At 36.5% G+C, this 24,980-nt stretch overlaps 2 pseudogenes; both read right to left on the reverse strand.

The window, feature by feature from the left end:
* Nucleotides 1-1,423: 1,423 nt before the first annotated feature.
* On the reverse strand, nt 1,424-1,533 carry LOC133693023 (small nucleolar RNA R71; annotated as a pseudogene).
* A 1,030-nt stretch (nt 1,534-2,563) lies between these two features.
* LOC133691742 (uncharacterized) overlaps nt 2,564-24,980 on the reverse strand; it is a 30,572-nt pseudogene continuing 8,155 nt past the window's right edge.

Below are 24,980 nucleotides of genomic sequence, written 5' to 3' on the forward strand. Positions count from 1 at the left end.
TCTTGGCCATACCTGAATCATAGATGAATCTTTCCCCGTAAGAATCCGCGAGTGGGCTGTGAGGATGCCAATTGTCAAACCATAGAGAGGTTGTCATTCCATCTCCTATGATGTACTTCATCTTCGGCCATGCTAAGGATCGGAGCTTTAGAATCTTTCCCCAAGCCCAAGAGCAATTCTGTGGCGTCTTGATTGTCCAGAAATTCCTACCTCGCAACAGATTGGATCTGATCCAAGTAGAATAATATAAACTCAATATGGACTTCAATACTTATATCATAAACAACTTGCTATTAACATGTCTTATCATTTTTATCTTATTAATTCTTAATACCTTGCTTGTTAAATGTTTAATCTAGATTTGTGTTGTATAACACTTGGTACAACAAATGCTTGGAACTTGATTTGTTGTTAACATAAGTTAGCATCATAAATTCCTGACAATATTTAAAAGTTTGGTGTTATTTAAATAAGATAATTAATATGATCATGTTAACAATTTATAATGAGCTATTAATGACAAATCATCCGATTGGAACCTCCTTTGTGTGTGGTTTCCAGTTGAGTAATAAAAAGAGTTTATACTATACTTGTTTAAAATACCATTAGTGGATCCTCTAACCTTGACATTTATTTTTATTAGTGTTTAATCCTCACATTAATCTTACATCTCAAAGTCCTCTTTAACTTCTTGTTGTTGTTGTTGTTGTTGTTGTTGTTGTTGTTGTTGTTGTTGTTCTTATTATTATTATTTATAATTTATATAGTTAACCTCCCTGTGGTTCAACCCCGGTCTTGCTGGATTATTTATTACTCCGACACTCTTACATTTGGGAGAAGACATCAATCTTTTGGTCGTGTCAAGTTTTTGGCGTCGTTACTCTAGGTAAATTCTTGTATAAATTATAATACTTATTTTATTTTCTCTTTTCACTTTTCATTTTATCTAACTTTTATTTTGTTTTGTTTTTGTTTCCTTTTCTTCCTTTTATTCTCTTCCTATACTTGCATGAGAGTTTGATCACGTACATTAAGTGGTAGACTTTGTAGGGTATTCTCATCATTTTCAGAAAATATGGCTGAAGAAGATAATCAGTCACTTTATAACAAGTGCACCCTCATGCATAGTTTTTCCTCCTGATGCATCTCATTTTGATTTTAAGTCAGATATTATTCAACTTTTACCTTTTTTTTCATGGCTTAGTTCTAGAAAATCCATACTTGCATTTGAGATAATTTAAAGAAGTTTGTAACACCTATAATGACTTAAATTATAGCATGAATACCATTAAATTAAAGCTTTTCCTTTTTCATTAAAAGATAAAGCTAAAATATGGCTACAAAATCTTAAGTCAAGATCCATTCGTGCTTGGAATGAAATGCAACAACAATTTTTAAAGAAGGTTTTTCCATCTCACAGATCAAACTCTTTCAAAAGACAAATCACCACTTTCACTCAAAAACCAGGTGAAACATTTTACCAATGTTGGGATAGTATTGAGAATTGCTTAATACTTGCCCTCATCATGGTTTTGAAACATGGAGATTGGTTTCACAATTTTATGAAGGGTTAACACCTAAAGATAAACAAATGGTGGAATTGATGTGCAATGGAACTTTTGAAAATAAAGACCCTGATGAAGCAATGGAGTACCTAGATTTGCTAGCTGAAAATGCTCAAAATTGGAATACTATGGGCACTTATGAGGCACCGAGTAAAACTCAACCTCATACATCTAGTGGAGGTATGTACAACCTTAGGGAAGATCATAACTTCCAAGCTAAATTTGCATCTTTAGCTAGAAAAGTCGAGGCACTTGAAAGTAAAAAGAGTGGTCAATTCAAATTTGTTCAAGACATTGTATGTCAAATCTGTGAAACCAATGAACACTCAACCAATGACTGTCCAACTTTACCTTCTTTCAAAGAATGCCTCCATGAACAAGCTCATGCTTTATCATCAAAGCTGTCGAAATTTTGGCTTACATGAGTTTAAATAGCTCTTGAAAAATTAACCTAATGGACCCCTTATGTGGACTTATATGAGGTCCACTCAAAACTGACCCATAACCCTAAACTGAAAAGCCCATAACTTAATCCAAACAAGCCTTAGATCCTAACTGAAAATAAAGTATTAATTAAGCTCAAACAAGCCTTGGGCTGTAGCTAACAAAATAAAATAAAGCCCCTACTATTAAATCCATGTTCTGCTATGAGAAGAAGAGAAGGAAGTAAAATATTACAAACTACCCCTAATAAAATATAGCCTTCCATGCAGCCCCTTAATCCTAGAAACAAAAGGAAAAGGTAGCCACCCATGTTGTTTCCAAGTTGTAGAAGGATTCTTTTGTTTCCGTTGTTGTCCTCACCTCATGGCCCAAATAAGGTTTGTTGGACCCCTCTTGGACATGGATAAGATGTACTAGGGTCTCCTCTTGATACTCTAATGGACATTTCAATTCTGACTTGGTTGAAACATTCAAAACCAATGCATTCAATGCCTTTGCCTTGGACCGAGTCATTGGACCATTTGGAACATGTAATGGGTCCTTGTTGGTGTTTCTCAACTGGTCCGCATCATCCCCTCTCTCTTTGAAAGGATTCGACCTCGAATTAAAATGTGTGTCAAACAACGTAAGATTAGCAACATTAAAGGTAGCACTAACACCATACTCACCTGGAAGGTCAATTTTGTATGTGTTGTCATTGATTCTCTCTAAAACCTAAAATGGACCATCACCACGAGGCTGTAATTTTGATTTTCTTTGGTTAGGAAATCGTTCCTTACGCATGTGCACCCAAACCTAATCACCAGGTTGGAAAACAACCAGTTTACGTCCCTTATTTGCTTTAAAAGCGTAAAGTCTGTTCTTTTTCTCTATTTGCAATGGAACTCCCTTATGGAGTTGTCTCACCATTTTTGTCTTCTTTCCACCATCTAAACTTACCATTTCTTCAAAAGGTAAAGGAATTAAATCCATAAGAGTTGGTGGATTAAAACCATAAACAATTTCAAAAGGAAAAAAACCAATGGTCGAATACACAGTTCTATTATAAGCAAACTCAACAAAAGGCAAACATTCTTCCCAACTTTTTAAATTCTTTTGAATTATAGCACGTAAAAGTTGGGATAATGTTCTATTCACTACCTCAGTTTGTCCATTTGTTTGAGGATGACATGTTGTTGAAAATAAGAGTTTAGTTCCCAACTTTCCCCATAAGGTCTTCCAAAAGTAGCTAAGGAACTTAACATCACGATCTGACACTATAGTCTTAGGAATGCCATGCAAACATACAATCTCCCTAAAGAACAAGTCTACGATATGAGATGCATCATCCGTTTTATTGCATGCAATGAAATGCGTTATTTTAGAAAACCTATCAACCATAAAAAAAAATAGAGTCTCTACCTTTCTTTGACCTGGGTAAACCTAAAACAAAGTCCATAGAGATATCTACCCAAGGTTCAGTAGGCACAAGTAATGGTGTATATAGTCCATGCGGTTGTACTTTAGATTTTGCCTTTCTACAAGCAATGCAGTGTTCACAAATTCGTTGCACATCTCTTTTCATCTTTGGCCAATAGAAATGTTCATGCAATACATTCAAGGTTTTTGCAACCCCAAAGTGACCCATTAAACCACCCCTATGTGCTTCACGAATAAGCAATTCATGCAAAGAACTAGCAGGAACACACAATCTATTCTCTTTGAACAAATAACCATCCATCAAATACAACTTATCAGAAGCCGAATGTCCACATGCGTTATAAATCTCGATAAAGTCAGAATCATTAACATACAATTCCTTCATATATTCAAAGCCTAACAATCTAGTATTCATAATGTGTAAAAGAACATACCTGCGCAAAAGTGCATCAGTTATGATGTTCTCTTTGCCTTGCTTATACTTGATTACGTAAGGAAAAGTTTCAATGAATTTAACCCATTTTGCATGCCTCCTATTCAGCTTAACTTGTCCTTTCAGATGTTTCAAGGACTCATGATTCAAATGGATTACGAACTCTTTTGGCTACAAGTAATGCTGCCATTTCTCAAATGCTCTTACCAATGCATGGAGTTCTTTGTCGTAAGTGGGATAGTTCAAGGTTGCTCCACTTAACTTCTCACTAAAATACGTAATAGGTTTCCGATCCTGCATCAAAACAGCACCTATTCCATTCTAGATGCATCACATTCTATTTCAAATGCTTTCGTAAAGTCAGGTAAAGCCAAAACAGATGCAAAATATAATTTCTCTTTCAAAAGAACAAAAGCCAATTCTTGTTCCTCCCCTCATTTAAACCCAACTGACGTTTTAACAACTTCATTCAAGGGTGCAGCTATTGTACTGAAATCTTTCACAAAACGCTTGTAAAACCTAGCTAACCTATGATAACTCTTTACCTCACTTACCGATTTGGGTATGGGCCAATTCTGGATGACCTTAACTTTCTCCTCATCCATCACGATACCCTGTGCAGTTACAACATAGCCAAGAAATACAATTTTCTCCACGCAAAAGGCACACTTTTTAAGATTAGCATACAATTTCTCACTACGCAACACACTAAGTACATTACGCAAATGATCAAGATGCTCAGTTAAGTTCTTGTTACAGATCAGAATGTCATCAAAATACATAATCACAAACTTACCTATGAATGCACGCAACACATGATTCATTAAACGCATAAATGTACTAGGTGCATTTGTAAGTCCAAACGGCATTACGAACCATTCATACAAACCATGCTTAATCTTAAATGTTGTTTTCCACTCATCACCTTCTTTCATTCTAATTTGATGGTACCCACTTTTCAAGTCGATTTTAGAGAAAATACAGGATCCATGTAACTCATCTAACATGTTATCAAGCCTAGGAATGGGGTGTCTATACTTTACCGTTATGTTGTTGATGGCTCGGCAATCAACACACATCCTCCATATTCCATCCTTCTTAGGCACAAGTAGTACGAGTACAGCACGCAGGCTCATACTCTCACGAATGTAGCCCTTTTCCATCAGCTCATCAACTTGCCTTTGAAGCTCCTTCGCCTCCTCGGGATTGCTTCTATAGGCTGGTCGGTTAGGAATTGAAGCTCCGGGTACGAAATCAATCTGATGCTCTATCCCCCTTAATAGTGGTAATTTGCTAGGAGTATCGTCGGGGAACACATCATCAAACTCCTACAACAAAGCAATAGCAACACTAGGCACAATATGATCAAGATCATTAGTATTAAAGCAAGCCTCTTTCTACACAAGTAAAATAATTGGCTTGTTAGTGAAAAATGCAGATCTGACCCTTACCCTCTCTAGCATAAAAATTAGGTTGTTTCTTTAGTTTTTCCACACAAATCTCATCACCCTTGCTGACTTTCTTCACTCCTCTTGTCTTACCTCCACTCTCGGCCAGCTTTGGGTGTTTTTGAGTTGTGGTCGAATGGTTTGATTTGTTTAGAGTGTTGGCTGAATATTTGTTTGTGTTTGGATGGGTGGCCGAATGGGTTGTAGTGGTTTCAGTTCTAGCCAAATCTGATGGTCTTCTCTCCCCTTGTTCCGTACCTTGATTTTCTCTCCCCATTGCCTCATGCTCACTTTTTAGCTTTATTTAATCATCATACACTTGTTTGGGTGTAAGAGGTACAAGAGTGATGGTTTTACCATCTTTTACAATGGTATATCTATTTTTAACCCCATCATGAATTGTCTTCCTATCATATTGTCATGGTCTCCCCAACAAGATGTGACTTGCTTGCATTAGTACCACATCGCACAGAACTTCATCAATATATTTCCCAATAAAAAATGGAACCACAACCTGTTTAGTCACTTTCACTTCACCACTATCATTCAGCCATTGCAATCTATATGGTTTAGCATGCTCAACAGTACACAAATTCAGTTTACTAACAAGGGTGGTACTATAAACATTAACATAGCTTCCACTATCTATAATTAAAACACACACCTTGCTTTGTACATAACAACGCGTATGAAAGATGTTCTCCCTTTGTTGATTAATTTCATCTTCCTTCACCTGAACCTGAAGTGTTTGTCTTATAACCAAGGACTCCCCAACCGGTAATGCTAACTCATCCATCCCTATCCTCCAATGACGGCATGCCTTCACAATCAGATTTGTCACTTTCAAATTCCATATCACCATTATCTCTAATCATCATGATTCTCTTGTTTGGACACTCTGAAGTATAATGTCCATGTCCTTGACACCTGAAACATTTAACATCACAGGTATGTTTAGGTTGAGTTTTAGATTTACCTTTGGCATCAGTAGGAACATCAACTTTAGCCTTTGGTGGTTCAGTTCTAGAAAGAATAAAGGATCTTGGCCGGATAGTACCCTCTCTCTTTAGATTCGGCTTCCAAGATGATGAAGAGCCCGAATTAAACACTAGCTAAGCATGTCCCTTTCAAAGTTGTCTCTCCACCTTCGTAGCCATGTGAACTATGTCATCTAGCTCCACATAGTGTTGTAGCTCAACCACATTGGCAATGTCCTGATTCAACCCATTAAGAAATCTAGCCATGGTGGCTTCTCTATCCTCAACAACATTGGCCCGAATCATTGCTATCTCCATCTCTTTGTGATATTCATCTACTATCTTATAACCTTGATTCAGACCTTGGAGCTTCATATATAAGTCTCTGTAATAGTGGTTTGGCACAAATCGTCTCCTCATTAAAACTTTCATCTCCCCCCAAGTCTGAACGGGTCACTCCCCATTCCTCATCCTACTGATTACAATTTGATCCCATCAAATCAATGCATACTCCATAAACTCAATTATCACCAATTTCACCTTCTTTTGTTCAGAATAGCTATGGCAATCAAAAATCCAATCTACCTTTTTCTCCCACTTCAAATAAGCCTCGGGATCGTTTTTACCTTGAAAGTTAGGAATTTTCAGTTTAATGGTGTCCAAGTCTCCATCCATATCTTCATAAGTGCCCACGCCACAGAAATTCACATTTCTCCTAGCCCTGTTTGGTCCAGACCTGATTCCTTGGCCAACTGATGTAAAATCATAGTCATCTTCACCCACATCAGCGTTTTCATCAACAAACTCTTCAAAATCAGATCTGACATTCCGTATGGCCATACGAACTATATTTCCTCGGCGATCAGCCCAACTATTCTGTTGCTTTATTGAATTCACCTCATCTTTCAGATCCTTGTATGATCTAGACGACAGCTCAAGTTGCTGGCCTATGGCTCGTAATTAGAAAGCTACGTCAGCGTTTTGTGCAGTTGATTCATTGTTTTCAGACATTCTTTGAATCTGCAAAATTTGGTTAGTAGCACAAAATATATCCTCACATCTCTCGTGTATCACACAAAAAACAAATCAAGGCTTTTCACTCTAATAAGCTCACTACGCCTTTTATTTTTTTTTGGTAAGTTGACGTATGTATTAAAAGAAGAAGATACAAACATTATAAGGGGCATACCCCAGATTTACAATGATAACAGAAACATAAAACAACAGATGGCTACAAGCTAGCCACCGACCATAACACTGAAACCTCACTGGATTCGTTAGGGAAACCAATACAACCAGCTAACTAACAAATTAAGAATCTATGGTATTCACCCTCCAAGCTCGTTGGATCCTTTTGTTTTCATTTGTTGGTGCGACATTCCTCATCAAATCAAGCTTATCACGAATGATACATTCGATTTGATTAAAGACCAAATTCGAAGTTCTAGACATTCCAGCAAAGATCCTTGCATTCCGTTCTTGCCATACATGATACACTGTAGCTGCAAAACTCAGTTTACGAGAAAAATTGACGAAACTCTTGCCATGCCAAGAGACAGTGGCCCATCGAATCCATTCATCCCAGCCTTTTGTCATTCTTGGAATGTCGCATCTGTCACAAACATCCCACCAGATCGCTTTAGTATAGGAGCATTCAAAGAACAAGTGGTTGTGATCCTCATTGTTGCGGAGACAGAGCGAGCATCTATTGGGACCATGTATACCAAACCGATGAAGTTTATCTTGAGTTGTGAGTTTCTGTTGGACAGCCATCCATAGAAGAAATGAATGTCTTGGAACAGCATTCTTGAACCACACAATGTCATGCCATTCAACCATTTCTTTTGGTTCTTTAGGAACTGAAATCAACAAATCAAAGTCAGTAGCCTTCGCAGTGCACTCTAATTATAATTTTCAGACTCAAGAATCAATAAATATATTGAAAACAAAGCAAAACAAAACTAAGATTATGATTTTGCGAGTAGCAATGCAAATTCGTACAAATTGTGGACGAAACGAAGACACGGAATAAAACAGAAGCGAATATTAGTGAAAACAGTTGCTTGACTCCTAGATAACCCAAATATAATAGAAACAAAAATATTTGGACAAAACTAAATAGTAAGGATCACGTTTTGAAACTTGACACAAATCTAACCTATTACGCAATTTTTACGTAACAGAATTGAAACCCAGACCAAACAATCTCGAAATGACCTCAAATTCAATATTTAGAATTATAATACTACAAAAACAACAAAATAAATTTATAGGTCGTTCTTTTATGTCTAGGTACCCAAACCCCTTGTATGATCAGTTTGTGGCAGAATTGAACCCCCAATTAAAACCTCCAGAAGCCGATATCAAAATAAGCCCAAATTTAATATATGGTTCAATCCCATCCCCAATACACAGAATATGAAGTTTCAATTTATTCTAAGGTGTTTTGCTTATGGTTCACAAAGAGTAATGTTTCTACGGCAGAATTGAGTCTCGAATTAAAACCTTAAGTGAACACTATCAGAATAAGCCCAAATTTGACATATGATGCGATCTCACCCCCAATAGACTAAATATGAAGTTTCAATTGATTCTGAAGTGGTTTGCTTATGGTTCACAAAGAGTAGTGTTTCTGCGGCAGAATTGAGCCTCGAATTAAAACCTCAAGCAAACAATATCAGAATAAGCCCAAATTTGACATATGATGTGCTCTCACCCCCAATAGACTGAATATGAAGTTGCAATTGATTCCGAGGTGGTTTGCTTATGGTTCACCAAGAGTTGTGTTTTTGCGATGAAAAATTGAATGATCCTTCAAATTTCAACTAATCCCTATTTCTCTTTCTTTTTAATTTACTGATATGATTAGAGACGGTAACAAAATTAAATATAACCCTTTTTTTTGCTTAGATGACACAGACACAAAGAACAAGAAGATGGGCGCAAACACTGAAAAACTTAAAGGAACACTAATAAAAAACGAAAATAACACAAGGATATGACCTTGTTTCGGAGCTTAGCTCTGATACCAACTGATGCAAACCTCATGATCACGTGGTCATGCAACCCATAATCAAGATTGAAATCCGATCCTGGAAAACCGAAATAGGTCTGATAGGAGTGTGACACAATGGAAACCTGCCCCAAGGCACCAACACTATTGGATTGAGTAGAATGACGCCATAAAGCAAGTTAATCTTCAATAAGTCAACTTACCAAAAAAAAAAATCTTCAATAAGTCAGATTCAATTTGTTCAAGAATTGAGAATGCAAGAATCACTCTTACACGTTAAAACTAAAAAATTCAGAAGTAATTATCATCAAAGCTGCCAAAATTTTGCCTTACATGAGTTTAAATAGTTCTTGAAAAGTTAACCCTAATGGACCCCTTATGTGGACTTAAATGAGGTCCACTCAAAACTAACCCAAAACCCTAAACTGAAAAGCCCATAACTTAATCTAAACAAGCCTTGGATCCTAACTGAAAACAAAGTATTATTTAAGCCCAAACAAGCCTTAGGCTGTAGCTAACAAAATAAAACAAAGCCCATTATATTAAATCCATGTTCTGTCATGAGAAGAAGAGAAGGAAGTAAAATATTATAGAACTGATTCAAGGCTTATTTATAGCCCTTCCATACAGCCCCTTAATCCTAGAAGCAAAAGGAAACGGTAGCCACCCATGTTGTTTTCAAGTTGTAAAAGGATTCTTTTGTTTCCGTTGCTGTCCTCACCTCATGGCCCAAATAAGGTTTGTTGGACCCCTCTTGGACATGGATAAGATGTACTAGGGTCTCCTCTTGATACTCTAATGGACCTTTCAATTCTGACTTGGTTGAAACATTCAAAACCAATGCATTCAATGCCTTTGTCTTAGATCGAGTCATTGGACCATTTGGAACATGTAAGGGGTCCTTGCTGGTGTTTCTGGGCTGGTCCACATCAATATTAAAAGGCTGAACCATATTAAGGCTGGTTATGCCTTTATTTATACTGACTCTAGACTTAAACAAATCCTAATGGACCCCTTATATGGACTTATATGATGGCCACTTACAATTAAACCCAGATAATATAAATAAACCATAAACTAAAGAGGAAATAATAATAACAATTATAAACCGAATTGAATATCCTAAATATGATAGGATCAGATTTTTTGTCCTTTAGAAGTCTCATATAAGATAGGAGAATCAAATATGAAGTAGCCTCTTTTTTACTTTCCTTGTTTGTAAAGTATTCTTAGCTGACTTGGAAACTTATTTTAATGATAGATTCCTACTATAATAAGGATAAAATAATTGTTTCCATACACTCTAAAGATTCCACGTTAATATAGAGCCCATATCACACATGGAAACTATGTTGTTACCCATTAAATATCCGTTTAAGACTTGAAAATTTCCAAAACCAGCTGCCACATCCTTTTATAAAAAGAATCCTTGCCAAATAGGAAGTCCACAAGTCAAAAGAAAGTAAATAATAAAATTCTTTGGATTTCCTTATTTAACTTAGACAAATAAGAAAACAAATTTCTCTCTTTGTTGCTGATTTAATTACTTTACTTCCTAAATTAGGAAAAACATTAAATAATTCTTCCCTTTTTAGGAAAATGATTTGCCGAAACTTCCTTGACTGTTTAGGAGAATAAATTGTTAACTTTTTATCCTTGTATCATTAGGAAAAACCTGCCTAATAAGGCTGGTATGGGGCCGCACACATCAGCCCCTTGTTCCAAACGAATTGGGCTCTTTTTGGACCTAAATTAGATGAATTAAAGGTTTTTCTTCATGCTCCTTAGATGTCCTGAGCTCCTCTTGGTCCATCTTACTCCATATGTTCTATACAAGCCCATTCAATGCTTCTTTAAAGCATCTTTATCCTAGCTCTTATAAGTGGCCCTATTTGCACCTTCAATTGGTCGTTGGGATGATTATGCTTGGTATTGGGCTGAAGATATGGCCCCATTGGCATCGTCAATTTATCCTCATCAATGAAGATGTGGGCGGGGACTTCGACTTAATTAAACTTAAAATTCCCACCTCTCAAGGTAAAAACGATCCGGAGATGTATTTGGAGTGGGAGAAAAAGGTGGATTGGGTTTTCGATTGTCGTAGCTATGAAAAATGGAAAACTTCAGTTCAGTGCCAAAAGAATGAAAAATTAAAGAGGGCAGCAGTGGTTATAATTCAAAAATATACACGCAAGTGGATGGCAAGACGTGTTTATTTGAAATTATTATCAGCTATTACATTCATACAATGTTGTTACAAGCAATTGCGTGCAAGAAAAGAACTCCAAAGTCCTTAACAAAAGGCTAAGGAATTGTCCATTAAACATGTTGGTAAAATTTCCTATTGTCTAGTTTTATAATTTTGAGTATAACTTCAAATCCAACCATTGGATCGAGCTAAAACTGATGCGAACCTCGTGATCACGTGGTCACGCAACTCACACACAAAGACACCAATTCCTGGAAAGCCAAGTAAATCAGGTTTGATAGAGTGTGACACAAAGATAACTTGTACCTAGACACCAGCACTATTGGAAATGGAAACCCCCACCCAACGAATATTGATTCGCGAACGAGAAGTATAAGGAATGACGCCATGAAGACAGTTGTTCTTTGATAAGTCGGTTTTTAGTTCTTTAGAGAACAATGGAAGGGAGATTATCTCTTTTTTTTAGTAAGTTGACGTATGTATTAAAAGAAGAAGATACAAACATTATAAGGGGCATACCCCAGATTTACAATGATAACAAACATAAAACAACATATGGCTACAGGCTAGCCACCGACCAAAAACTGAAACCTCACTAGATTCGTTAGGAAAACCAATATAACTAGCTAACTAACAAATTAAGAATCTATGGTATTCACCCTCCAAGCTCGTTGGATCCTTTTGTTTTCATTTGTTGGTGCGACATTCCTTATCAAATCAAGCTTATCACGAATGATACATTCGATTTGATTAAAGACCAAATTCGAAGTTCTAGACATTCCAGCAAAGATCCTTGCATTCCGTTCTTGCCATACATGATACACTGTAGCTGCAAAACTCAGTTTACGAGAAAAATTGACGAAACTCTTGCCATGCCAAGAGAGAGTGGCCCATCGAATCCATTCATCCCAGCCTTTTGTCATTCTTGGAATGTCGCATCTGTCACAAACATCCCACCAGATCGCTTTAGTATAAGAGCATTCAAAGAACAAGTGGTTGTGATCCTCATTGTTGCGGAGACAGAGCGAGCATCTATTGGGACCATGTATACCAAACCGATGAAGTTTATCTTGAGTTGTGAGTTTCTGTTGGACAGCCATCCATAGAAGAAAGGAATGTCTTGGAACAGCATTCTTGAACCACACAATGTCATGCCATTCAACCATCTGACGATGACGTCTTAGTTGTTCCCAAGCTACTTTGATCGAGAATCTGTGATTTGGCGAATCCAACCAAACTATCTCATCCTTTTGCCCCATCTTAGGATTAGAATTGGAAGGAATAGCTTCTATAATGGGGTGCCAGCCAATAGCTTGGGTGGTAGGAGTTTTCCATTCTGAGTTATGAATTAGCACATTTACCTTCGCGTTCTTGGCCATACCTGAATCATAGATGAATCTTTCCCCGTAAGAATCCGCGAGTGGGCTGTGAGGATGCCAATTGTCAAACCATAGAGAGGTTGTCATTCCATCTCCTATGATGTACTTCATCTTCGGCCATGCTAAGGATTTGAGCTTTAGAATCTTTCCCCAAGCCCAAGAGCAATTCTGTGGCGTCTTGATTGTCTAGAAATTCCTACCTCGCAACAGATTGGATCTGATCCAAGTAGACCATATTGAGCCATCTGAGTCATTGCACATGTTCCAAATGTGTTTCAACAAAGCAATCTTGTTCCATTCTGTTATCCGTTTTATTCCTAGCCCCCCCTCCTTTTTTGGAAGACATACCTGATCCCAAGCCACTTTAGCCCTAATAGTTCTCATATTTGAACCTGACCAAAGAAAGGATTTCATAATTTGCTCCACATTTTTAATTACTTGCCCAGGTAAGAAAAAGAGAGATGCCCAATAGACTTGTATGGAAAATAAAACTGAATTAATCAGTTGTACCCGTCCTGCATACGAGAGTGTTCTACAAGTCCAATGTCAAACTTTAGAGGTGATTCGATCCACGAGGCCCTTACAATAAACAGCCTTTAGTCTGGACGAGAGAAGAGGTACTCCCAAATATTTCATAGGGAGCTCCCCCTCTCTAAACCCAAGAATATGAATAATTTGCTTCTTCTCAGCATTTAACACACTGCTCAAGAAGATGTCACTTTTGTTTGGATTTGGATACAGACCTGATAGGTCTTGAAACTTTGTGAGCACAGTTCTGATCATACGAATTGAGTTTACATCCCCGTTGCTAAAAATCATCAAGTCGTCAGCAAAACAAAGATGAGAAATTTTGTCCTTTTTGCATCTCCAGTGGAACTTGAATTCTTGGTTGGCACTCATCTTGCAGAATAGCCCCGAAAGGATTTCCATACATAGGACAAACAAATATGGGGACAATGGATCCCCTTGTCTCAGCCCTCTTCCCCCTTGAAAGTAACCTGCAAGCTCACCATTGACGTTGATAGAGAATTGACATGATGTAACACAAACCATGATCCAATCAATGACTGTTCTAGGGAATCCCATTTTTATTAACATAGCGTCAACGAAATCCCACCGCACCGAGTCATAAGCCTTCATCAGATCAACTTTCATAGCACAACGAGCAGGTCCCGTAGATTTATGATAGCCTTTCATTAGTTCCTGAGACAAAAGAATGTTATCACTGATTCTCCGTCCTGAGATAAAAGCAGTCTGATATGGACCAACTAAGGATGGCAGAACAACTTTGATTCTCCCAGCTAGAATCTTAGCGATGCATTTGTACACTGTATTGCAGCAAGATATAGGACGAAAATCTGTCAACCTTGTAGGATTAGCAACTTTAGGAATAAGGGAAATGGATGTAGCATTCATTTCTTTAAGCATTCTACGAGTCTGAAAGAAGGATCTAACAGCGTTGATTACATCTTCCCCAACTATGTGCCACATTCTTTTGAAGAAACCTGCGTTAAAGCCATCCGGACCAGGGGCTTTGTTGTTCTTCAAACTAAACATAGCATGCTTAATCTCCTCCCTTGTTACATCTTGTGCGAGTAGATGCTGTTGCGTTGAAGACAGTTTCAAGTTAATTGCCGAGTCCATCACTTCCTCGTTCAGAACCCTAGGCATCTGATCCACTCCTAACACACGATGGAAGTATGCAATTACTTCTGATTTGACTGCCTCGTGTCCTTCGACAACCTCTCCATCCTCCCTTGTAAGTGATAGAAGCTTATTTCTATTCTGTCTTCCATTTACTGATTTGTGAAAGTAGCTAGTATTCTGATCCCCCAAGCTAAGCCATTGTATCCTTGCCTTCTGTTTGAAAAAACACTCTTCAGCCCTGACGGTAGAAGCGTATTTACGAACAGCATCCCTTTCTCGCATGCACAAAATTGGCTTGTCATGCGCTGTATGCAGAGCCTGTTGAGCCTTATCCATTTTGTTTTTTGCATCTTTAACTCTATCTGAAATGTTGGAGAAGTGAGCCATATTGAAAAGTTTCAATTCCTGCTTTAGCTTTCTTAGTTTGCAACACAGCTGATACATTGGACAACCCCCCGAATTCTGATCCCATACCTTCTTCACCAAGGGCATGAACTCGTCATGATCCATCCACATATCAAAGAATCTGAATGGTTTCTTTATGTTCTGATCATTGCCAATAACCTTTACCACCATGGGAGAATGGTCTGACATACCCGAAGGCAAAAATCTCGCTTCTGATAATGGAAAGTTCAGATTCCACTTCTCATTGACAAGCACTCTATCTAGTTTCCGCATAATCAGATTCTCGGGACATTGGTTCGACCAAGTATAATGCATACCTGAATACCGAAGGTCATCTACTTTCGCTTCTCGAATACATGTATCCAATCTGTCCATAGTACCAGCCCACGTAGTAGACCCTCCTGACCTGTCCGACTGGTTGCGGATAGCATTAAAGTCACCCATAAGAATCCACGGGGTTGACTCCCATCCATCACTACGACTCACTATATCAGACCATAATGCCTCACGTAAGGAAGCATTATTGTCTCCATAAATAATTGAAGCATCGAAACTGATATTGGTAGCTAAGATAGTGACAGAAACATGAATAGCCTGGTCTGACATTCCAACAACATCCACCTTCACCGTATCAGCATTCCAACAAACCCAAATACGACCACGACAAGAGAAATCATAATTATACAAGAAGGACCAAGAACGCAGAAGAAGTTTAGAAACATTATCTTTATTCTTGTCTTTAACTCGTGTTTCAACCACACCAAAAAAAAGCTATCCTCTCTTGATGGATGAGTCGACGCAATTCTGAATGCTTTATAGGATCATTCAAACCTCTAATATTCCAACATCCAATAATCATAGGAAAATAGAGAGGAGAACAAACAGCAACACAAAGATTACCTTGACGTGCCTCCTGGAGAGGAGCCAGATTTCTGATTCTTCTTTGAAGAGGCTTTTGAACCCTTTTTCTTTTTCTCTAGAGAGTCTCTAGCCTTAATAGCTAACTGATTAACAGTTTCCCTTTCGGTGGAATTCAGGGTTTGAGGGGTTGTCAGGATCGTTGACGTTAACTCCTTATCAGTTTGTTCTCCATCTATATCACCTCCCATTGCGTCCATATCTTGATCTAAAGCAGTACTTGCAGCCCCTTGCTCCTGTTTCATGTCTTCTCGTAAACTCTTCAAGACAAGAGAAGAGGAAGGATTTTCATCTTCATGACAAGCAGTATTGCGCACATCTGATATCGCATGATCATTCATAATACAATCAGATATATGTATACCAGATGTTGAACAACCATTCTCATTACAATTACCCACTTTAAATGCCAAGGGAGCATTCTCCCCACTCACAGAACCCTTGTTTCGCTTACCAACTACCTGCCACTGAAACTGATTCTGCTTGTTATCTGCAGATTTAGAGTTCATAGCTCCTAGATTCCTCTTACCCTCTGCCACCACTTTAAGATTATCAATGTTATTAGTAGCACATAGCGCTGTGGTGTGTCCAAAGACATTGCAATTACTACACTTCGACGGTATCCATTCGTATTCAGCTGAAATTGTTATGAATAACCCATTTGGACAGCGAAGATCATATTCCTTAACCAACGTCTTCGAAGCATCTATCTCAACGCAAACTCTTGCGTAACTAAGCCTTTTACGCAATAATGTCGTATGATCCGCATGAAGGGGGACTCCAATAGCACTCGCTACACAGCTCAACCCCTTAATAGTCCAATACTCGAGAGGGACATTATACAGCCTAACCCATATCGGAACTCTTGCCAAATCATCTTTCAAAAATTGTGTGTTCGGTTGCCAGCGTTTAAGCACCAAAGGCCTGTTTGCCATGTGCCATGGGGCTCTTTCCAGCACATTAGTGGCATGATCGACAGAATCAAAGGTGAAGATGAAGAAACCATTATCCGAAGACAAAACTTCTGATAGATCGTAGGAGGTCCATATTCTTTTGGCAATAGAGTTAACCACGGGATATGGTAATTTCTGCCCCACAAAATGACCAACTAGGGTGGATTTTCAAAATTCGCAGCCATCTTCAAACACATCAAGTGGAGGAGCTACTGTCACACGACCATCAGTCATAGTAGGGGGAGCAAAGTGCAGATTACGGACTGAACTAATGCCAAGGGTCTTGCTACCCTCATTGTCATCAACATCAGAACCCTTCAAAGCATTTAAAAAATTCAATTTGGGTCTAAGTTTTAGTTGTTCTTGTTGATGAGACCCTACCTTCACCTCATCAACTTTAGAACCCAACACGTGGTTCATTTCTGGAACAACATTAGAAGCTTGGACAGTAGAGTGTTTCTCTATACTAGCATCAGAATCAGCTTGAAACTGAGAAATCCTCATCCCATGGCTATTCAACATATCTTGCAGTTCTAATCTTAATGTATGTCCAGACTTAACTTAATTGTGTTGTTCAATGTTAGAGCTAACCATTGGAACATGTTCCACAGAAGAACATAGAGACATTATGGTAGCATACAAATACTAGAGAGAGCAAAATTCTAATAAGATAAACTGAGGCCAAGAAGCAACCTAAGCTCATAAATAACAGCAACCTAACTCATAAACAACAAGATGCAGATTAGTTCATGAAGGAAGATGAGAATTACAGAATTACGAGGCCAATATCTCCCAGCACACTGGTTGTAACAATAATCCGTTCGGTCAAAATGTAGAGTAGGTTCCGAAGAACAACATACTCAAAAATGGTAACGATCCAACGGTGAACAAAGGAGATCAAGCTACGACAAACCACTCTGAAACTAGCAAGAAAAATGAAACTTTTCCAAAGAACTATGATTTAATCTTCACATATGGCAAAGGCCTTCATGTCTATGACAGCCATAAGAGAAATCATAAAGAAAATCCATTCACTATGCTGCAACTTCACCACTTCTCCATAGTTCCGAACTGAAAATGCAGAATAGTAGAAAATTGCGAGATCAATATCTCTTACCTCGTTGATTGGATAACAAATCTGTTCGGTCAATGTTGAGAGAAGGTTGGAAGGAACAACATAGTCAGAAATGAGAACAATCCAACGGTGGACGGAGTAGATGTAGCTCCGACAGCACCACACTCTCTCTCTTTCCTCTCTCTCTCTCTCTCTCTCTCTCTCTCTCTCTCTCTAATTTCTTATTTATTCAAAAAAAATAAAATAAAAATAAAAATAAAATAATAATAAAAAAAAATGATGTTTGAAATGTTGATATATGAAATGTGAAAAAATAAGTATATCGTCAATATAAACAATGCAGAATTTTGAATGTGCATTGAAGATGTCATTCATGATGCGTTGAAATTCAGATGGTGTATTTTTTAAGCCAAAGGGCATGACATTCCATTCGTATTGACCGAAGGGAACTGTAAAAGCAGTTTTGTATCTATCTTAAGGATCAATCTGAATTTGCCAAAATCCGGATTTCATATCAAATTTAGAAAATATGAATGCAAAATGCAATTTTTGCAATAAATCTTTTTTATTATGGATTGGATATCTGATCCATTTTAAAGCAGAATTTAAAGGTTTGTAATTGATCACAAGTCTAAGTGTGCCTCTTTCAATTTCAGAGTTTTTATTTACATAAAAGGCTGCACATGACAAGGGTGATCGAGATTTTTGGATAAGACCTTTAGACTCGAGATTGCGGATTTCAAGTCTGCAATGCTGTTTTAAATCAGTATTCATTTGTATAGGTCTTGTTATTGTAGGTATAAGTTTTTCTGAAAAAGTATTTTTATATGGAAGATCAACGATGTGTTGTTTTCTTTTCCAGAAAGCATTAAGTCTGAACAGATATTTGTTGTTCAATCTTATTTTGTAAATTAGTGATTTTCTTTTGTAAATCAGTGTTTTGTAATTGTTTGTTAATATGATAAAAGGAAACATGGTTTTTTTTTTTGGTAAGTTGACGTATGTATTAAAAGAAGAAGATACAAACATTATAAGGGGCATACCCCAGATTTACAATGATAACAGAAACATAAAACAACAGATGGCTATAGGCTAGCCACCGACCATAAAACAGAAACCTCACTAGATTCGTTAGGGAAACCAATACAACCAGCTAACTAACAAATTAAGAATCTATGGTATTCACCCTCCAAGCTCGTTGGATCCTTTTGTTTTCATTTGTTGGTACGACATTCCTCATCAAATCAAGCTTATCACGAATGATACATTCGATTTGATTAAAGACCAAATTCAAAGTTCTAGACATTCCAGCAAAGATCCTTGCATTCCGTTCTTGCCATACATGATACACTGTAGCTGCAAAACTCAGTTTACGAGAAAAATTGACGAAACTCTTGCTATGCCAAGAGACAGTGCCCCATCGAATCCATTCATCCCAGCCTTTTGTCATTCTTGGAATGTCGCATCTGTCACAAACATCCCACCAGATCGCTTTAGTATAGGAGCATTCAAAGAACAAGTGGTTGTGATCCTCATTGTTGCGGAGACAAAAAGGAAAAGGAAACATGGTTTTGTAAATCATGTAGATGGAATTGTTTTCCATGAATCAGTGCATTTATATGATAGGTATGTATGGAGCATGCTTTAATTAAATTCAAATTTCTAGTCTTAGATTTTTCTAAGAATGGAAAAACAAGTTTGATGTTATTAATTTTGGAGGTAATACAATTATGATGTGCTTGATATGGAGTGATCATGTCGATGAATGGAGTGCCAAGGATGATGGTATAATTAATATCTTTTGTGACGACAAAGAATGTTTTAAGAGAGATGTCTTTGTTGAAAACAGAGGCTTGGGTTTTGCCTGCAATATGCAATTTTGAATTGTTAGCAACAAAGAGTTTTTCAGAAGTATTTTGTAAAAATCGTTTTGGAACTATGCCTTCTTTGATGTAGTTTAAATCTGCACCCGTGTCAAATAAGGCAATAGTGTCAAGTTTGAATCTTCTAAAAAAATTTAACATAATTCTAATCAAATATTTTTTGGAAGATAATATGTTAATACATTCAGGAAATCATCTGGAATATGCTCAATATTGGTAAGTGCATGAGGTAATGCATGGGATTCAATGGTTTGATCTTCTGATTCAGACTCGGTGTCAGACTGACTTTCAATTTTGGACAGAAGATGTTGTAACACGTCAAAGTCTTTCTATTGGGCTTGTTTTAAGGTTTGTAACTCGGTTTTGAGGGTTTTAATCTCAGAATGTAATTCTAGAATTGTGACTGTGGTTTTGGATTTCTTTTTGTTAAGAATTTTTGTAAGGTCATAGGTATTAGTGCTAGTAGAAGGTAATGTAGAGCGGTTTGGAGGGTTAGATGAAGGGTGCTCTGGTTGGTTGAAATCTTTCAACAGTTTATCCAAATATGTTTTTTGAAGTTGAGGATCATCAAATCTTTTGTAGCCTCAAGAATGAATTTTTGATTGGAATTTGAATCTCCTTTAATGTAGACAATATCGAAATAAAAAATGCTTAAAATGTCTTGCTAACGGGCAAAAATTTGTTTTGAAGCAAGAGTTTGGACATCTTTTTGTAAAACTTCTTTCGTAGATTTGCAATCAACATGTAAAAGAAATTTTTGATTTAATAAATCACTTTCAAATTTTGTAATGCAAAGAACAATTGAAAGGATCTCCTTTTTTTATTGTAGAGTAATGTTTTTTACAATCATTCTAGTGGGCGGATGTGTACTGGAGTATTTGTTCTTTATTATCTTGTACTTGTTTAAGAATCCCACCATATCCTAGATCATAGGCATAGGTTTCGACGATCGTAGGAGCTAACGGGTTAGCTAAATGGAGAAGAGGAATGGTTTGGACCTGTTTCTTGATCTGTTTGACAAGGTTGGTGTGGAGGTCAGACCATGAAACCAATCAAAGAATAAAAATTGTACCTCATGAGTCTCAATGTAAGCATAAAATTGTTTTTGGATATCATTTCTCTGTTGGAGAAAGTGTTGGAAAAACCAAGAGCGTTTTTCAAAATTATGATCACCATAAAAATCTCTTTTGATAAGAGTTTTGTTTGTGACAAAATGCTTTTCTGAAGTCAAAACATTCAACTCATTTTGGATGTTTTCGGTAACAGCTGAAAAGGTTGGTGAAGTTGGAGATGGTTGCTCAAGGTCTGTATAAACAGATTTTGGTATATTTGTAGTATAATCTGCATTTTGAAAACTAGTAGAAGGGATATCAGATGTAGATTTTCTAGGAGGGTTTGAGTGATAAGGGATATTGACAACATAAGAGATTTTAGAAATCCTTCTCAGATCTATTGTATTGGAAGAAAAAGAGTCTTCTGAGAATCTAGAACTTGTAGAGTGTCAATGGAAAGACAATTTGACTTTGTCATCTGTGTACTAGGTAATGTTTTTAATTTGGACATTAGGTTGAGGTGGTTTGGGTAATTCTGGCGGTGCTGCACCTTCAAGAATCCAATCTTCTGGAAGGGATATATATCTTTCCATGGGATTGCTTTTGGGACAACAATGTTTGAGCGGGATAAATCTGTTTGTAGAAGGAGTGTTTCTCCTTTTTGAGATTGGAATTTGTGTTTGCTGGCAAAGGCTGAGAACATGGCTTTGTAGTGAATTTTGAATATGAGAGCAATAGGGATTGATTCTTCTAACATGTCATAATTATGGGTTTTTATTTGTAGTAGCATACTTTGCAAAATATTCTTGTCGTTGAGGGATATGGTTATGTTTGGATAACAATCAAATGATACTAGGTCATTGTAAAGGCATTCAATAGAACTTAAGAGTGAGTCTTGGAAGTTTTGGAATCTAGCATCTCGGAGGACAGCTAGAATGGAGGTGTTTAAACCTTCTTTTGTAAGGGGTTTTATCCCAACTTGGACAAGGACAACATGGATGTATTTATACTTTCGGGCTAGATGTTTTTATACAGATTTTTGAGAGAGGAGTTGGATGGTTTCAAAAGGTTTTGTGGGCTGAATATCTCTTTCTTCAGTTTTAATAGTAAAATCTGTTTTGAAAATATCATATTTAGATTTTTGATAAATCTGAGTTTAAGAAATCTTTGGAATTTTCCAATCATCAATGTTTTTTTTTTTTAAATCTTCAATTGTTATCTCTTCACTTTGTACAATCCTTCTACTTTCAGAAGATTCAGATGTAGAGGAAGTTAAAATAGAAGTAGTCATGTGAAAAACTGAATTCATAAATAGGAAAGATAAAGTAGGAAACAGGCTGCAAGTTATATGGGTTTATTGCCCTGATTCTCAAACGGGACTTACACCATTCAGTAGCATCCACCTATTGTCTAATGGTCTCTTTTCTTTCTAGGAATTCTGTGTCTTACGTTACTATTCCTACTCAGATCCTAGTAGGCTCTGATACCAATTTAAGGAAGGATTAAAACAGTATTATTAAATAAACAGTACGTGGCATTGTTATACCTGAGAATGATCTTTTAGATCGAGTCACACGTTTCCAGCCAATATACTGATTTTGTGAAAAGAACAAAGAAATAACAGTAAACAAATATAAACAGATTATATATATATATATATATATATTGATGTATAAGAGATTATTAATTTATATATCAAGTGAGAATTTTTTTTTTCTTAAATATATTATCTGATACGATAGGTAAATTATGAATTTACCACATTGGTCCCAAGTTAGGACCAATAAAAAAATTAATCAAAATTACTAAGTTATTGAGTTATAATATACATAATGTAGTTTTAGCAAGATTGGGTAGTTCTTTCAAGAATGGATTAGCAAAAATATAGTAGAAAAATAAGTACTACATATAAGTCAATTGGAGTCATGGATATGTATACACTATTTCTTTTTTATTCAACAACAAATGATATTCTAAAATTAGTTTGTAAGATAATTAAGATTATATTTTTTTTAGATTTAAAAAATAAATCCTCACATCAATATAATATGTTTAGAGGAAGTTTTAATCATTTTTTTCATTATGTTTTGAAACTACAAAACTAAAGAAAGGAACATGCCTTATTAACCATCAAAATATTTTTTTAGAGTTAATGTATATACTAATGCATGCATGTGTGTGTGTGTAACCTTTAGAAATATATGAGCAACATTTTTGTGACTATATTCAATACAAAAGACTGGAAAATTAGTTGGGGATGCATGGCGAGATACATAGGATGATGAAAAAACTACTTATTACAATTATTTTGTTCCTTCGTATTTTAGAACCAAGCTAGCATGAAGGTCAGGTTTCATGGATAGGAAAAGCAAAGTCAAGGATTTTATACACTATTTGTTTGCGTGGTATTGGAATGAAGTAGAATGACGGTATAAAACTAATTAATCTTCAATAAGTCAAATTCAGTTTATCCAAAAACTAAAAAATGCAGGAATTACTCTCACACGTTAAAACTAAAAAAAATTCAGAAGTATTATTCATCAATGATTGTTGAAATTTAGGTTACATGAGTTTAAATAGTTTTTAAAAAATTAACCCTAATAGATCTACCCTAATGAACTTATTTGATCCACTTACAAAACTGACTCAAAAAACTTAAACTAAAAAGCCCATAACTTGATCCAAACAAGCCTTGGGATCGTAGCTGAAAACAAACTATTAATTAAGCCCAAATAAGCTTTGGACTCTAGCAAACAAAATAAAATAAAGCCTATAATATTAAATACATATTCTGTCGTAAGAAGAAGAAAAGGAAAGAAAATATTATAGAACTAATTCAAGGTTTATTATAACCTTCCATGCAGCCTAGTAATCCTAGAAACTAAAGGAAAATATAGCCCATTAATCTTGGTTTAATGGATGCCAAAGGTTGCGAAGGAGTAGGGGCACCTTTTGTTAATGAAAGGATAGTTGATGCGAACCTTGTGATCACATGGTCACACAACCCAAACGCAAAGACACCAATTCCTGGAAAGCCAAGTAAATTAGGTTTAATATGAGTGTGACACAAAGATAACTTGTACCTAGGCACCAATATTATTGAAAATGGAGACCCCCATCCAACGAATATTGATTCGTGAACAAGTATAGGGATAACACCACGAAGACAGTTGTTCTTCAATAAGTTGTTTTTTAGTTCTTTAGAGAACTATGGAAGAGAGGATATCTCACCAACACACACACACACACACACACACACACACACACACACACAAAATGCGGCAAATAAGAAGTTTTATTAATCTGAATTGTCTAACTTACATGTCTGGTTATGCCTTTTATTTATACTTACTCTAGATTTAAATAAACCCTAATAGACCCCCCTTAGGTGGACTTATATGAAGCCCACTTATAATTGATCCAAATAAGTAATAATAACCCAAAGACTAAGAATAAAATAATAAAATTAATACAAATCTGAAAATTACCATCCTAAATATACTAGAATCAGATTTGTCACCATTAAGAAGTCCCAAATAGACTAGAAAATCTGATCTGAAGGTAGAATTTATTCTGAAGTCTTCTTTCCTTTTTGTAGCTAGGATGAATAAGAAATCCTTGTAAGAAAAGGATTCTGAAACATTTATGAATCCTTGCCACACTTGAAAAATATGTTGCAGCCCATTAAAGATCTTTATAGAATTAGGAGATTCCCAAAATAAGCTGCCACATCCTTTTAGAAAAAAAATCCTAGCCAAATAGGAAGTCTGTAAGTCAAAAGGAAGTAAATAACAAAATTCAAACAGCCTCTATTGACCTGTGTTTCGATGTCTTCCAGAACTCTGATTGATCTGAAAGTTTAACCCAAGGTAGGACAACATGTCAGGAGACTTCACGTAAAACTGCAGCTCGATCAACAGTTGGATTGAGAATTGTGACTGTTGCTGTAAAACTGGATAGTTGCACATTTTACGTCAGAATCCAAATTTGACCTTGCCTGGATCGTATAATTCTCTCTTTCTTCAAGAAGATTCATCCTCGAATGACCAATAAGTTGAATGGACAATTCCTTAGCCTCTTTTTGAAGCCTTTGGAGTTCTTTTCTTGCCAACAATCCTCGCCAACAACTTTGGATGAAAGTAGCAGCCGTTCTATTTCGT

This window comes from Populus nigra, chromosome 4 (assembly GCF_951802175.1).
Source record: "Populus nigra chromosome 4, ddPopNigr1.1, whole genome shotgun sequence".
Classification (NCBI taxonomy): Eukaryota; Viridiplantae; Streptophyta; class Magnoliopsida; order Malpighiales; family Salicaceae; genus Populus; species Populus nigra.